At 36.7% G+C, this 16,095-nt stretch overlaps 1 long non-coding RNA gene across 3 annotated transcripts in view; it reads left to right on the plus strand.

The window, feature by feature from the left end:
• Positions 1-639: 639 nt before the first annotated feature.
• LOC119824521 overlaps positions 640-16,095 on the plus strand; it is a 34,486-nt gene continuing 19,030 nt past the window's right edge. Inside the window, exon 1 of one of the 3 annotated variants that reach the window (XR_005287104.1) lies at positions 640-785. This is a non-coding gene — a long non-coding RNA (uncharacterized LOC119824521). The remainder of the gene's footprint in view (positions 786-16,095) is intronic. The other 2 variants (XR_005287105.1, XR_005287106.1) reach the window with 2 other exon arrangements.

Below are 16,095 nucleotides of genomic sequence, written 5' to 3' on the forward strand. Positions count from 1 at the left end.
CTGAACAGTCTTAAGTATTTCTAGGCTTTCCCTGGAATTAAATGATTCTTCTTCAAATTACTACTTGGGAAAGTAAAACAATCCCTGAAAGTCTGTTTTGTATAATAGAGTATGCATTTATTACAAAGTGTTTTATCCTACCTGAAGAATAGGTTTAAGTATACTTTTAATCACAACTATATCTCCAATTATTTAGCAAATGTCATTTAATTATGATGCATTGATATATAAGTGGTCAGCTCCAACGTTAGGTGCACTTTCACCCTTTTGCCCATGGAGGATTGCAGTGAGATGTGGTTAAGTTTCTCCAGCGTTCACTGCGGGAATAATAGTTGTTTCACACTCCTGGATATGAGCAGAGCTTTCCTGGGAGTTTGCCTAACTTTAACATGTTTCCTGGTTAATTCTGGCAGCAATAAGCTATATGTGTTTTCCTTTTGCCCAATAGCCAATCATTTTAATGAATGATTTTATGTTTAAGAAATGCCTTATTCTGAACAGAAGTGGTATGTATGGGTGGACAACAGCTTGGTGAAATTCCTGAATTAACATGAAGACCAGATGGAGCTGTAAAGACGACAGTGATGTAAGAGAGTAAATATTTTTCTTCCCAGACTGAGAACTAAAACTGGATTGCAAATTGGAGTGAACCAACTAGGACAAAAGACAGGGGAAAGGTAAAATGAAACACTTCAAAAATCAGTATTCCAGAGAGGCAGTACCAGAGCACTAAGGAATGGCGTTGAATCTGGAGCTGAAGAAACAAGGCAGCAACAGTCTGTGCGGTAAGAAGGCCCTTCCCTCTTTGCAGCTTTAGCAAAGGTAGGGTTACAAAAACAAAACCACATGTAAGATATATTTTCATTTTCTTTGAATTTTAAGTCTATTTTTGTATACTGATTATGCATGTTGTCCTACAACAGAAATGTGTCCCAATACTACAGCCAACATCAATTCTGATTTCCCAGTGCATCAAGTGATATATTGCATCACTTTTTGAGAATTTTGGTGTCTTCTAACTTAGAAGAAAATCTGACAATTGGCATTCACTTTAGTTTCTGTGACTTAGATTAACTCCCATGAGTAGAAACCATCATGTTATGTAAGAAACTCATGATCAGGATGTAGTAAGCAATCAACTTGACAGCTTTAGACAGCAGTCAATGAATTCGTTTTATAGAACAGGAGCAATCACCATGGGTCAAAAGGAAATAGAACCTTACAATTTTACATGATTTGAATAAATATTTAAAAATTCACATCTAGGAGTCAATTCTGTGCAACTGGAATTGAAACTTCAGGAGATTGAATATTTGGTGCAAGCAATGAATGGAGATAATAGAATATGAATTCACATAGTAATTAAGTCAACTTGGAGTAAACTTTATGCAGTGTATTATTATGAGAAATTAAATCAGTTAAGTGTCTAGTGGGTTTTGTCTACATTTATAGCATCAGATATGTTTTCTTTTGTGTGGAGAAGACCTTTAATACAATCACAAAGCAGTTCATTATTCCCACTATAGTCATGTAACTATTGCAGCAATGGGCCTTTCTCAATTGTAACAAGTACGTATCAAGTAAAGCTGGGTGAAATTGGTGAGTTTTCTCCCACAACATACTGCACAGCACCTTCCAGTACCATGAATGCTGACAACCAAGGGTTCAGATTCCTGCTCATTTACGTGATTTCTTTTTGTCTGTGAGAATTAGAGTGTGGGGTGGAGTACTATAAAACACTGCCACTTAGATATAGAACAGTCATTGCCATCCCAGAAACCTGTACAAGATTGTTCCTTCAATATCCCATTAGGGATAGAGGAAATGCCTATAATTTCCATCCATACTTTCCTGTGAGGAACTGTTGATAGTAACCACTGCTGGAAAAGGTATCATATTTTTCAATTATGTACCTGCTGGAGGACTAGCTGGAGAGAAATGGAGATTCCGAAGGAAATGAAGAGGGGGTAAAAAGCATAATAGGAAGTGACTATAATCACACACACACATATATATTATGTATATAATCACAAATATATATATACATGCATACATACAAATATATGTATATAAAGAGACTTGGTCAGTTGTTCATATCAGCTTAGACAATGAAACCCAATATGGACAAGTTCAACAGAACCACCATACATGAGCTGCTCATGCATACAAAAAATATGCATATTTATATGTACACACACACACACACACACACACATGAAACTTTAAGAAATCCTATCAACCCTCCAACAAAGATATAGTGCAAGATTTAAAAAACTAGTTGTATAAACTTCAGGGCATTTAATCAAAAGAAAGGTGTTTGTTGAATTAGCTTTAAAAACTGTGAAGAAAGCAAAAGTAGTTTAATGTCTGTGGTTAAATAGAAATAAGATTCATTCTGTGGGATTTTAAAACAAATGGGAGAGATCCATGCATATTGATAAACAATAAATCAAGATGTGAAGGTGTAAAACAATTAATGAAGTCAGTGTTGTCTTTAGCTTTGTTTATACCTCTCTTTTAGTCACAAATATTATATTTCACTTTTTGAAAAATTTTGAAAGCTAATAAAAATACAATTGCATTCATTCTTCTGAAGTATTTTATTAAGGTTACACTTCATAAGGAAATAACAGAGAAGCATGAAGACATTGTGACTTAAGAATGACACGGTAGACTGCTTTAGTGGGGGATTCTAAAATCCTTACTAAATGTAAAGTGTTTTGTTTTAAAAATTAAAGTTTTTAATTAACTGTAACATTAACATTATGTTGGAATAAATTGTGTATTTGTTCATATGTGTGTGTCTGAGGATTACACACGTGGAAGTCTCCTGGTGATATTCCTCATGAAACATCAGTCTTATTACAGTTTTTGTGAGGTAGTATGCTCACTGGGACTTGCTGCTGAGGTAAGACTGGCTGGCCAACAGACCTCAGGATCTGCTCGCCTACTTCTCCTATGCTGGACTTGCAAAGTGGACCACCAAGCACAGCATTTACGCATGACTTTGGACAGGAAAGTCAAGGCAAATAATTTTACTAGTTGAGCTATTTTCCCAGCCTGAGGATAGGTTTTATTTTATTTTTACCATGAAATTAAGAGTTTCTTTCCAATATTGTTGGTTTTAGAAACAAAATTGATAAACGTAAAAGTACATGTTTTCCAGTTATTCAAAAATAGCTGAGTGACTTCCCTTAGAGACTTCTACACACACACACATACACACACACACATGCATGCACACGCACACATGCATGCACACATGCACACTTGCAAATACACTTGCATGTACATGCACACTCACACACACTTACACATGCACACTCACACACAGACTTGCATGTACACGCACACACACATACACATGCACAAGCATACACGCATGCACATGCACACACACACACAAACACAAGTTATGAAAAGTAGACTCATGCTCTGTTATCATTTGCTTTCAAAGCACAACTCTTCAAAAATCTTAATGTAAAGAATGTATCAAGTCTACAATTCAAGCAAGATACATCTGCCAGAAATAACTCAACATAAAAATATTCTTTGGTGGAACTTACAGTCTGTTTTCCTCAATACTTCCCTGTGGATTCTGTAAAAAAAAGAGGTCAGAATGTCACATGAAAGATTTAAGAGGAGTTTGAAGGTTGAATGCAGGAAGATTAAAATGATATTCCCTGTCTCCCCAAAAAAAGGACAAGAAAAAAAGAGCTGAGTTTCTTTTTTCTTTTTGAGGTACATGTGGCTTAGATTCTATACTTTTTAAAATTTTTATTGATTTTATTGAGCTATACATTTTTTCTCTGCTCCCCTTCCTTCATTTCTCCTCCTCTCTTACCCTCTCCCATGGTCTCCAGCTCCCAATTTGCTTAGGGGATCCTGTCTTTTTCTACCTCCCATGTAGATTATATCCATGTATGTCTCTCTTAGCATTCTCATTGTTGTCTAGATTCTCTAGGATTGTGAATTGTAGTCTGGTTTTCTTTGCCTTAGGTTTAAAAACCACTTATGAGTGAGTACATATAATATTTGTCTTTCTGGGTCTGAGTTACCTTATTCAATATGATGTTTTCTAGATCCACCCATTTGCCTGCAAATCTCAAGATGTCATTTTTTTCTGCTGTGTAATACTTCATTGTATAAATGAACCACATTTTCCTTATCCATTCTTTGGTCAAGGGGCATTTAGGTTGTTTCCAAGTTATGGCTATGACAAACAATGCTGCTATGAACACAGATGAGCACATGTCCTGTGTCACGATTGCGCATCCTTTGTGTATATACCCAAAAGTGGTAGAGCTAGGTCTTGAGGAAGGTTGTTTCCTAATTTTCTGAGAAATAACCATACTGATATCCAAAGGAGCTGTACCAGTTTGCACTCCCACCAGCAATGCAGGAGTGTGCCCTTTACCCCACATCCTCTCCAGCATAAGTCATCATCAGTGTTTTTTATCTTGGTCATTTTTACAGATTTAAGATGGAATCTCAGAGTTGTTTTGATTTGCATTTCTCTGATGGCTAAAGATGTTGAACATTTTTTAAGTGTCTTTCAGCCATTTTAGATTCCTCTGTTGAGAGTTTGAAGAGCTGGGTTTTGATGTTAAATTTCATACAGATTAGTTGGTGAGTATTATTGTCTTATTGAAGAATATTCCCAATAGCAAATGCTCTTGTCTGCCTTTCTCAAAGCCCTGCTTTGACCAAATTCCTGCTTCCTGTTGAAGACAAACAGGAAGAACTGCTGAGCAATGCCTACCAGTTTGCAGAAAGAAAACTACAAAATGTACTGAGTTCTCCCATTGGAAACATTTGGTGAAAACAGTTTATTGTCTGACTTTAAATTGTATGGGATGCTAAAAACTTTAATTTTTTTCTATTTTTCATTTAAAATAAATACAGCCACTTTTTAAAACTTATGTGACTATATAAATAAAAATAAAATAATAAAGACGCTATACTCATGTAATCTGAAGACAGCAGATTGTGCTCAGTATCTCAGCTGAATTTTCTCTGCCAATCCTGGACAATTTCACAGAAATATTGAACATTTAATGAATTTATAAATGCACGAAAATTATTTGGGGGTTACAAAGAATGTCAAACTTGACTATATGCTGAGTTCTAAAACTAATGTTGTTATAAAATTAACATACCCTAAAGAGACTCAACTTCTGAATTTATAAAACCATCTCCATTTCATCTACAATGCACAAATTCCTGGTACTTACAAAATTGAAAACTCTAGTTTGAGCATGAACACTTATACTTATAATTCCAACACTCAGGAGGCAAAGTCAGTAGAATACCCATAAAGCTATTGCCCCATGATATGTCTGGGGTGCCTTTCTGGTTAACAGTAAAGAAAGAATTAAAAATGTGTCTAAAGATAAAAGGTAAAAGGCATTGAAGATAAGAAATCTGTCAAGTTTGCCACTGAAAGAAATATTAACCTTGAATACTTTCTCACAGTATGAGCAAGTACTGATCTACAGAATAGGTTTTTTAGACCTATATAACAATGTATGTGTTTGTGTGTGTGTGTGTGTGTGTGTGTGTGTGTGTGTGTACATGGGTGTATTCCTGGAGAGTTTCTAATAAATATAAATTATAATAGAAAAAGGGAGTATTTTACTTTGGTGTAACTTTTATTATTCCTCCAGAATAAAGTATTTAAAATCATAAATCACTGCACTATGTTCTTCAATGAGAATGGAGCTTTATCTCCAAAACAGTTTTTTTTAAACCAAAGAGCACGTCTGGGTCCTTTCAAGCCACTGAAGCTTTGCTCTGACTGTTATTCATAATTTCAAAACTGCAGAGGAAATGAAAACGGCCGAGGCAAATTTAGCAGTTCAGTAGTCAGAACCCAGATGCTTTGTCATCAAAATAAAGCGAACTATATTGGTGGCCTTACACTTGAACAACAAAATGCCTTCATCTTGGCGAGGTGTGCCCTTTGGAGTTGAACTGGAAATCCGACAATCCTTGTAAAAATGCACTATTTCTCCAGCTAAAGTTTTAATCTGAATAACAATAACTTTAATCTGTCATCACCAAGGCCTTTGGAAGTATCTGAATCTCTAACTCATAGGCATGCCATCTCATTTCTTAGAATCTTATGATATGCAAAATAGAGAAATCAATATTTACCTGTGTAGGTCATATTCATTTCCTAAGTAATATACAAATAATCTATATTGTTTGTACCCAATATCTTGCCTTACTCTAAGAGTGGCGTTTTCCATTTCTTCATGTGTCCAGGACTTGGCAGAACACTCACAGTCAGAAGTTTCATTACATCATGTCTATGGAATGAATCAATTAAATGAACAGGAAACATTCTAACATTATACTTAAGTGGTACTTCTGAGTTCGAACAAAGGGCCAACTCTAAATTTATTAAGGTGTGGGCCCATATTTCATACAAAATATTTACAGGCAGGCTCTCTGGCCATGCTTAATTTCCAAGGCAGCTGCAACCCTGCCAAACAAGCTAGCCACCTAACAAAGACTCAGGATATATGGCTCCTTCTCTTTTGTTATTATGTAGATTGCCTGGGGAGGGGTGTTGATTCCAAAGCTAGTGACATAAGTTACAGGTGTTTTGAGTAGTCCTGCATCCCCCAGAAAGATAATATTAATTTGTATCCACCTTGGTTTACCTGGGGGATAAAAGGTGTTTAAATAATAAATGCAGGTAGATCTTCAGGAATGGATGAAGCCTGAGATGCCATTCCGATATGACTGTGTAAACTGTGTCTCATTATTTCTTGTGCCTCCATACCAGTTCAGTTAGGGAAAAATAGTTTCTATGTTGGGGCCACGAACACTGACATTAAGGGATTATAAATACTGGAAAATTACAGAGAGGTTTTTATTAAATCTGAAACAGATAGATGATAGATGATAGATAGATAGATAGATAGATGATAGATAGATAGATAGATAGATAGATAGATAGATGATAGATAGATAGATAGATAGATAGATGATAGATAGATAGATGATAGATAAATGATAGAGATAGGTAGACAGATAGATAGATAGATAGATAGATAGATAGATAGATAGATAGATAGATAGATAGATAGATAGATGATAGATAGATGGATAGATAGATAGATATAGAGAGAGAGATAGATGATAGATAGATAGATAAATGATAGGTAGAGATAGATAGATAGATAGATAGATAGATAGATAGATAGATAGATAGAGATATAGTTATGATTTAAGACTGAAGATGAAGCAGTCTAACACACTTATTAATAAGAGCCCTGTATAATTTTGAGGTCATTTTAGGGCCATCATATCAATGCAGGACTTATCAGGTATATTCACTAGGATAAAATACATTGGCCTCATGAGATTTCTATATCGTATGATATGTTGATTTATGTACTTGTGTGATAGGGGAGAGTTTAATTACTGTAAGCTATCATATTAAGTTAAAATACATTTTTATAATTAAGAGAAAAATCCAGATCTTTGAACAATATGTAAGTCTTTTATTATCTAAGAAAGGTAAACACTAAAGACTGAGAGTTGTTTTGTTCAGTTATTACCTTGGAACATCAACCTAGCAAAGGCATAGACATTGTAAATCCTAAAACTGAACTACCTGCTATCCTAAAACAGTATAACTGCAAGAATACAGTGTAGTAGGGAGACGAACACATGTTGCAGGACTCTTTGGTGTTCCAACAACATATGGAAAAGAAGTTTGGCCATTGCCAAAGGTGTTTCTGAAAATAACTGACTTTAGGAGGAAATAGGTGTAGAGACAGAAGCACAGGGAAGAACTCTTAGAGCACAATAATTCCAATTGAGTCAACAGTCTGGGCGAGTGGACTGAAAAACTCTTCCAGTGGCTCCAACTTTAAGAAGAAAGGGCACTGGTATCTGCAGGCTACACACTAGTATGTCTGGACTATATAATGATAATTGCTTCTGGACAGCCTGCTTTGAATACAGAGAAGAAAATTATTTATTAAGCAATGTTTTATTATGCCTAAGAAGACTTAATAATAATATACAGATAAAAAGTGAACTACAATCATGTTCAAACCATCAAGGAATCCTTTTACTTTTGCATTAAATAGGACTAGTAAGTTTGCTTTTGTTTGCATAAGCTATACATTGTTTTGCTAAGTATATTTTTTATGTTTACTTTTCAAGGTACACATTTAAAATAATAAAAGGGTTTATAATCTTTGAAAATCCTTCACCTTCCCAGTCTACTATCTTGTTATGCATAGAGAAGCAGTTTAATGATTTTGTTTCTCTTTTAGAGCTGATCAATACATCTGTATCTCTAGGCCATATGCTTTAGCGCTTATTGCCAAATTAATGAGCTTTGCATTAATACCTGCTTTCTCATTATTAAAGATAAGTATCTCACAGTGAACAGCATGGCATTTTATCTAAATAATATGCTCTCTATTATCTTTATATCATTATCACATCAGCATGGTACCAGGCCATTTTATGTACCACAGCAAATCTTTTATCTTGGATTTCTTTCTCAACCTTTATACTTAACTTACACAATCAAAATGTGAAGTCACCTAATTCTATCAATTGATTGGATTTAAAAGTTGATTATTAGCAAGCAATGTCTATATTGTATGATTTAAAATTTTTAAAATATAATAAATATTTATATATGTATATAATGTATTTTGATCATATTTTTTGCCATGAATATGGATCACGGTTGATCTGGAGCATGGTTGGCCTCCAAAAGGCCATGCTTTTACAGACTCTATCTCCACAAGAAGTCATCAACTGCCCATAGTGCCTCACCTACTGGTGCTTGACTGTTGATTGGCTAGGCCTTGTGCAAATCCTGTGCAGACAAACATAGCTACTGTGGATTCTAGAGTGCAGTGGTCCTGCGATGGCTGAAAGATGCTATTGTGCTCTTGTCCTTCCTGACCTCTAGATCTTAGAATCTTTCTACCTCTCCCTTCCGTGATGTTTATAAGACTCAGGGACAGAGGGCGTATAACATTGATGTCCTATTTGTGACTGAGCATTCCACAGACACTCTTAGCAATTGTAGCAAGTGTGAGTTCCTAGTTAATTACAGTTCACTACACAAAGAAACTTCTCTGAAGTTTAAGAGATGCAGTAACCTACAGGTATAGATAAATGACTTTAGAAAACTGTTATAATGTCTGTTTACCAAACTAATGTAGTGATGCAGTATTTTTTTTTTTGTTTTTCATCACTTTATTTGTTTTACCAAGTTTCCTTTACCTTGGATACTCCTCATTTACATTTCATTTCTTTTTTATTGCTTTTATTAAGCTATACATTTTTCTCCACTCCCTCCCCCCCTTTCCTATCCCCTTCAACACTCTCCCATGGTTCCCATGCTCCCAATTTACTCAGAAGATTTTGTCTTTTTCTACCTCTCATGTAGATTAGATCCATGTATGTCTCTCGGGGTCCTCAATGTTGTCTAGGTTCTCAGGGATTGTGAACTGTGGGCTGGTTTTCTTTGTTTTATGTCTAAGAGCCACTTATGAGTTAGTACATATGATATTTGTCTTTCTGGGTCTTGGTTACCTCACTCAATATGATGTTTTCTAGATCCACCCATTTGCCTGCAAATCTCAAGATGTCATTTTTCTGCTGTGTAGTACTCCATTGTGTAAATGTACCACATTTTCCTTACCCATTCTTTGGTCAAGGGGCATTTAGGTTGTTCCCAGGTACTGACTGTGACAAACAAAGCTGCTATGAACATAGTTGAGCAAGTGTCCTTGGGTTACGATTGAGCATCCTTTGGGTATATAACCAAAAGTGGTATTGCTGGGTGTTGAGGAAGGTTGTTTCCTAATTTTCTGATAAATCGCCATACTGATATCCAAAGGGGCTGTGCCAGCTTGCACTCCCACCATCAATGGAGGAGTGTTCCCTTTTCCCCACATCCTCTGCAACACAAGTTGTTGTGCCATTCTTAAAGCTTTGTTTTCTCCCATCAAGCTGTGCTGATTGTACTCAACATGCACTGTGTTGCTCTCATCCATTTTGTCCTGAATGTTTCTAGAAACTCGCATCTTTTTTCTTGGTTTATGGTAGTATCTGATGACAGAAGATATTTAAGCAATGTTCTCAGTGTGGACATTTGGCACAGATCTTCCTCCCAAATGATGGATTGCACATGGAATTCAAAAACGGGGATGTGTCCTCTGATGATTCTGAGTTACATTTTGTCAAACTCAAGAGCTCAAACTTTTCAATGAGCTACCAAGTTCTGGTTCATTTGTAGACAAGTATATTTTTGCTTGAAAGTTTTTAGGATTCAAAGCACTTGGCATGATCATTTGTTGGAGTTATTTCATAGAAAAGAGAAGAAGCCAGGTGCTGAGACATTTGCATGCAGTCCTGGCTACTTTGGCTACTTTCGGAGACTGCTGAGGAATCCTTTGATTCCAGAACTGAAAGACAGCCAGAGCAAGATCACCTCAAAAAGTAAAAAAAAAAAAAAAAAAAAAAAAAAGGAGGAAAAAAGTAAAAAAGAAAAATCAAAATTGTAAACAGAAAGACCAAACTCAAATTGGCAAACATGAGAAAAATGAAACCAGGAAGTTTATAGATTTACACGTCTACAAACTTTTTCCATTCACCTCATTATAATAAATGTTTATTGGGTCTATTTAGTTAGAAAAGTTTTCATCTGGGCCTGGAGAGATGATGCAGAAGTTAAGAGCCCTTGCTGATCTTCCCAAGGAATCACACTCAGTTTCTAGCCCTCATGTCAGGCTGTTCTAAACTGTGTATAACTCCAGCTCCAGGAATCTGACCTTTCTTCTAGTGGGTACCCAAACACACATGCACACAGACACATGCACACAGACACACACATACATTTAAATAAATATTGTTTAAAAAGAAAATATTTCATATCTTATGGAAATTTCTCGTTACTTCTTTGATAATTTCTTACCCTCTGTTCTCCTTGTAAAACTCCTGCTACTCATGCTTAGACAGATGCTCTGAGATAGGCTGCCTACCCTTTTTTACACATCTATCTCATCTCCCTCCCTTTTCAAGGTTGCCTTGTTTCAGCTCACAAAGGTCTCACAGTGTGATGCCTCAAACGAATGTTCTAAAACTAGGTTTTTCACATTTTACCCTGTAAAGATTTGTTTCTCGTACTTATTTAATAAAATGCTAATTGACCAGTAGCCAGGCAGGAAGTAGAGGCAGAGCAATGAGAAGAGAAGAATTCTGGGAACAGAAATGCGGTGCACCACACCTGTCTGTGCTCTATGTGCCACCATATAGTTCGTGAATCAGGCAAGGGGCTGGAGATTGAAACAAACACAGACTCACAGACAGAAACATGGGTCATCCTTGATACCAGAATGCCCTAAGAATGCCCCCTTTATTGTGTCCAGGGGCAGCTTATATAAGGATGGCCGTGCCTCAGCCAAACGCACCAGAAACCATTCCCCTGCCATAGGGAACTCCTGAGGGTTCCGTGCCCAGAGCAGCTGTAGGCACTCAGATCAGGGGAAAACAAGTTGTTTACAAGAAATTCAGGATCTGGGGGTTCACAGCAGCTCCCCACAGAGAAAGAGTCAGTCTGCAGTCGTCACCCAGCCTCAAGGAAAGGCAGACACAGAACAAGCAAAATGTGACTGCCACACTGGAAAAGGTACCAAGCCATGTGGCTAACACAGACAAATATTATAGGCTAATATAAGTTATAAGAGTTAATAAGAAGCCTTAGCTACTAAGACAACCAGCATTTTATTAAACAAGTACAAGAAAAAAATACCTTTACAGGATAAGAGCATTGGCCCGCAGTATTCACTATCATTTTGAATTATGTATGAAGGTTCCTGGGCCATATCTCTTTAGATACAATGTAAGTTGTACTGGTTAAATATTACATTTAGGATTAGCAGGGTGAAGACTAAAAACAAACAAACAAAAATACAAAGACACTTCCAGTACTTCCTGAGTATAAAATCAGGACTTCCTAAGCCTTGGGAGTTAACCATGTCACAATATAGTAAAAATCCCTATTACATGAGCATGTATGCAGACATTTGCTTAGATTTTCTAACCTCAATGAGTACATATACTTCTACACTTTTTACCCCAGACATTCTCATAAACCAACTGACAAGAAGAAACAAAAAAATTATTGGTTTTATATAGAGACAAAGCTTCATCAGAACTCTCTTAAACACCTCCTTCGAAACACTTATTTACCATGCTCCTCAAAGTGCATATGCAATGTTGAGCTTTTTTACATCCTGTGTACTCAGAGCACGGTACTAGTAATAGTGTTTTTCTGATCTATCTTCAACTCCATCATTGTGCCACATGCTCGCTTCTAGCCCAAAAGTCCATGGGCTTTAGTCTGGTTCTATCTAAACCTGACCTCAACACAGTCTTGTGCTCCCGTGTAATTGTATATTTTTTGCTTAAAACATCCCTCCAGTAAAACTTCCCAGTGATTGTCACTCTCTTCCTAAAATCTGTCATGAGCCCACATCTTATGATTATCTAAATAAACCTTTTTCACTTCTCACCGCATTATTTTGTTGCCCTCCTCATTAATACTTTTTAATTCTCTCCCTCCCTCCCTCCTCCCTCCCTCCCTCCTCCTCCCTCTCTCCCTTCCTCCTCTCTCTCTCTCTCTCTCTCTCTCTCTCTCTCTCTCTCTCTCTCTCTCTCTCTCTCACACACACACACACACACACACACACACACACACACTCCACATATCAATGAAGCTTTACAAGGAGGAATATTGTTATTTACTAAATTCCTAATGATGAAAACATGCAGCAACAACAACAACAAAAAGTTCATATGAAAGACCTCTGGTGTGGGGAGATTCTCACTCAAGTCGTGGGATAACACTTCTCCCACCCCCCAGTAACTCACGAGCGACCATGCTTGCTGCAATCACATGAGGTTTATTGACAGGTACCAGTGCACTGGGACCGAGATTCATAACTCACGCAGGGGAGGAGTTCGACCCCGAGTGACAGGAGAAGGGGTTTTTAAAGGAAGAAACCACAGCCCAGTAATCTGAAAGGGGTAGGGAGGGTGTCACAGAAAATTCCAAAAATACCAGTGATGATCACAAGAGGGCAACTCCCTGTTTCTCAAGATTATACTCAAGATTACAATCTAACTTTATCTTCAGCTAGTTCCTGAAACTGAACTGGCTAATCCTTAGATTTCTGATTCTTCTCTCCCTGCTTAGATTTTTGGCTCTATTTCTTCCTGCTAGGAGGGTCTGGATTTATCCAGGTCTTTCACATGCAAGCGGGGGGCTATACTTTTGTTTCTTTTCATTTCCACCCAGACCCGAATAATCACACAAAACTATATTAATTAAAGCGCTGTTTGGCCAATGACTCAGGCATATTTCTAGCAAGTTTTTACATCTTAAATTAACCCATTTCTATTATTTTATATTTTACCACAAGGCTCATGGTTTAATGGTAAGGTTCAGTCATCTTTCTCTTTCAGCAGTTACATGCGTCTACCTAACTCTGCCTTCTTTCTCCCTGCATTCAATTTAGTTTTCCTGCCTACCTATATCCTGCCCAAAACAGCTTTTTTTTTCTTTTTCTTTTTTTTTTTTTTTTTTTTTTTTTTTTTTTTTTGGTTTTTTGAGACAGGGTTCCTCTGTAGCTTTTGGAACCTGTCCTGGAACTAGCTCTTATAGACCTGAAACTCACAGAAAGCTGCCTGTTTCTGCCTCCCAACTGCTGAGATTAAAGGCGTGCGCCACCACCACTGGCCAAAACAGCTTCTTTATTAACCAATTGTAATAAAACACATTCATAGCATACAGAGGGGAATCCCACATCAAACACAAGTTCTTTTTCTAAAATATTTTAATATCAGAATTTGAGTAAGAAAAGTTTATTCTACGATTACTCCTCCAGAGGAGCATGGCTGCTTTCTGGTTAAAGGATCTGATGCAGTAAATAAGAGGGTAAGAGGAGAAGTGTTGGGAATTTCAGAGCGATTGGGCTGACAAAAGCCTAAGGTTTCAAGAAACACCTACAGCACACAGCCCTATAGCTACTCTTGTATTCAGAAGCACACCAAATATTCCATTGCCTTAACTAAGGATGAGGCTACTGACAACTGAAATAATTGAATTACTTAGTAAGATCTCAATAAACCAGATAATGTCCAACCTTGAGTGACAGATGTGAGTCAAACCTACTCACAGTGAGTATTTCTGCTGTGTAATTAGACAGTTTAGATTTACCAGGAAGCATTCTCTGGACCTAGAATAACACATCTTCAACTGTGTGCTTCATCTGCCATTCATCCATTATCTTGTGGTGACAGCACGATATCTACCTATGATAACTGCCTGATGGTAATTTATTTTTAATATCTTTCAGATGATTTGGCTGGAAATTTTTAAATCGATAATAACAGCATTGAGTCTTATAACAATGTAATTTTCCCCTCATTTTTAGACATAAGATTATTGTCTTTTGATAGAGAAAAATAACAAAAAGAACTTTCTGAGATACTTAATCACACTAGGAAACAAAGATAGTTAATAAATTATTTCACTTTGAGTGATAAATCTGTCCCCTAATTGCTTTACATGTGTATCTTATGTTTCTATCTTATTCTCCCCCCAAGTAAAGCATAATTTCAACATATTTTTCAAGTCAATAAAATATTAAATCACATTGATTTTGTAGAAAATTCAAATTAAGAAATTTTAATTCTCATAGGCTTATTTTTGTGATTTTAATACACAATGTACTCCTCAGAAGCAAATGGGAGACAAATAAAGACAAATGATTAGGTTAAACTACTAAATGCGCTGTAAGAGAGGTCTACTGTATTACTGTAATACAAAATTTATTTATGTCTACCACTAAAAAAAAAACATTGAAAGTATGTGTGTTAGGATCTAGAGAGATGGCTTATTAGTTAAAAACACCTATGGCTCTTGCTGAAGACCTGAGTTCGGATCTCAGCACCCATATGGTGGCTCCAACTGTGTATCACTTCAGTTCCAGAGGACCTTATGGACTTTTCTGATCTCCATGGGTGTTGTACACATGTGGTACACATACAAACATGCAGACAAACATTCATACACATAGAAGTAAAGATCTAAAACCCTATTTTTTTAAGTTCTTTGAGGCAGCGTTTCTTTCTGTAGCAGTCCTGGCCATCCTGAAACTAGCTCTTGTAGATCAGGCTGACCTAAAACTCACAGAGATCCACCTACCTCTGCCTCTGTTAGTGCATGCACCACCACTGCCTGGCCTAAAATCTTTTTTTAATGTGTTTATGGTAACTACTCCTACACTGTGAGAACGGGGTGAACTGTGAAGGTATTCTATCACTTTGGCAGCTGCACAGTGAAGCAGGACACTAGATACCAGAATGTTAACCATTAACTGGATGTCATACTGCATATCTCTCTCATTTGAATCATGTTCACTTGGCAAAAACATGTATATCTTTAGTCATGACTTCTCTCCTTAAGAGCACATGTACTTACTGGCTAACATCTCTACATAATGTCACAAGGGTCATTCAAATCACACAAACATGTGCTAGCCAATCCCTTCCTTCCCCTTCAGGATACTGTTCTCAATGATGACCCTCACACATTAACTTGATTTAGCAAATCAGGTCCCACTATTAATTCTATTCCCTAGGTGATATCTCTACTCTTCTTCTTTTTCTCTATTTTCCCTGTCACCATCTTCAACCAAACTCCATTATTCTCTCTACTTTAGTACGATTCTGATTGCATTCAGGGAGTTTTCTACCCTTATCTCTGAACTTAATTGTGGTCACTTTATTTCCTCATAGACTTCAATAATTTCTTATTCTAAAATATTTCTAAAACCCTCCCCTGCAAGATAGTCTCTCTAATGTCTACACATTACTCTAGCCATTACATCCTTTCCTATTCCTTGAAAAGCTGACCCCATGGCATCTCAATCACATCTACTGCCTTTTTTCACTTTGTAATTTCCACTCATTTTCAGGTGCAAGTTTCTACACTGCTTTTTGAGAAGAGCTTTTCCAAATATCTCTTAATAAATTAGGATT

The sequence above is a fragment of the Arvicola amphibius genome, chromosome 10 (assembly GCF_903992535.2).
Source record: "Arvicola amphibius chromosome 10, mArvAmp1.2, whole genome shotgun sequence".
In the NCBI taxonomy this organism is placed as follows: Eukaryota; Metazoa; Chordata; class Mammalia; order Rodentia; family Cricetidae; genus Arvicola; species Arvicola amphibius.